Genomic DNA, 2055 nt, shown 5'->3' with positions numbered 1-2055 from the left:
AAATCTCGCTTGCGGAAAAGAGCCTCCTCTCAAACAATCAGCGCGCTTCCAGAAAACACCACTCATTTGCAGCACAGCTCGCTTTTTCCCACTCGATGTAAAATACAAGATGCTTGTGATTAAGGGGGCTTCCTAAGAAACAGCTAGGTTATTGTACACTTGCAGTGTACCTCGACCATAAAACTACAAACTGCCTGAAATTTTTCGCTGATATTACAGCCGCTTCGTATATATTGCCTAAACAGTTTAGTCACTCGACATTTTTCTCGATAACGAAATATGGCGTGATAGTATGTAACAGGACGTGTTTTAGCATATGAGGTCTGAAACAGGAAACGTATTTGTATTTTTCTTTATTTTCTCTTCTAATGGAAGACCAAAATGGCGAAGTACCACGTAGAATAAGCATGTCAACATGACATTTTTTTTTGTTACTGTAGCATCCACTAACGCCACTGTTAGCTATAAGTACGATCAGTATTATGTCTTTTCTCTAACGACACCAGCGTCAAATGAACAATATTCTGTCGTCTAGAGATGTAAGTTCCGATGGCTTTACGCATTCACTAGTTTATACACTTACTGACAAGTTAATATGGTCGAGGACTTTTAGTTACAACAGCTGAACAAATATAATATACGATGCGGGTAACTGCACTGAGACAGATATACGCTTATTCACTAAATAATACCATTTTATAATGATAAAGGAAGACCAGCAGGTCTCGTCTTCTGAACTGAGAAAGGTGTTTGATTGCGTGATTTATAGTATTCTATAGCAATAGCTAATTTTACTGCTCTAACACAACACTATACGATTGCTTTACTTGCGAGTTAAAGTAAAATGGATGTAGCAAAGTACACTAACTGTAAGTAGTTAATAGAGGAAGCCCACTTAATGCAAATGGTAAAGAATTACTAATGTACATCATTTTGCACTGATCTTAGAAAAAGCAGATGATCTCTTACCTTAAGCCAAACGAAGGCATAACAAAGAAGTATTTGCTGACAAACTTGTTAATTGAGGTTTCTTGAAATTTACTCTTTCATATTTCTAAATGGTACATCTCACTCCGTTCAACACAGTAAAATATATAACAGCCTCCCCCTAACCCCCGTAAATACTGTAATGTTTTGAATTAAATGTAAAGACAATGTTGTCTGCTCATAATCGTCCTAGTTTGCGCTCCTGTTGACGTGTCAGTAATTGTCAACTAAGGAAATGCGGAAATCATTCAGATAACATATTCTAGCGAGCTTTCAACTGCTGATGTGCTATGATAGATATTTCGGTATAGCATCGCAGGAAGGTAAAAAGTGATCATTACGAGAGCTTGCAGACATCAGCTTAACCAATTATGAATACCACTCTCAACGTCCACTTGTCCGATGGTGATACTTGCTATTAACAATACAATGCATTCTGAGAGTGATATCGATATTCATTAATATACTGTCTATCTAGTAATTATTTCGAATCCGAAACCTGTGATACATTCCCATGAATGTTCGTGGAATGTATTGCAGTGCTGAGGTAACGTCGGCGGATGTAGTGTATTTGTATCGTGTCGGTGACTGTGATTACTTGGTTAGTTAGATGCACGTTTCACAGATAATTTGAATGATACTTTTCCTGAAATGGTGTGGAACGAGTCAGTTTACAGGTTATATATACGAAATTAGTGTTAACATTACTGAACAGATTAGCTTTTAGTCCTACTCATGCAAAAACAAAACTAACATTTTTACAGGCTACCACTTTTTGACTAGAAATTCGTCTGTGGAATTGAAGGAGCTGCCCAGGAAAAAAGATTTAAGGTAAGAATTAAAACTTTCTTTGGTACCTGTCATACATTTTATATTTTAGGTATATGATCAAAAAAAATTATTGTTGCTTATTGAACTGCTTTTTAAGCCACTGACAGCTTTCATGAAGGGTAATAAAGGTCATTCTTTTCTTCTAGTGTTGTAGGTATCGACATCGCTATTATTCTCAAATTGAGAGGATTACTTACGATGAATTTCATTTTCGAATATATGCATTGTGATGGTTCA

The sequence above is a fragment of the Schistocerca serialis genome, chromosome 1 (assembly GCF_023864345.2).
Source record: "Schistocerca serialis cubense isolate TAMUIC-IGC-003099 chromosome 1, iqSchSeri2.2, whole genome shotgun sequence".
In the NCBI taxonomy this organism is placed as follows: domain Eukaryota; kingdom Metazoa; phylum Arthropoda; class Insecta; order Orthoptera; family Acrididae; genus Schistocerca; species Schistocerca serialis.
The sequence above is the reverse complement of the archived record's forward strand: the minus strand, read 5'-3'. Positions refer to the sequence as shown.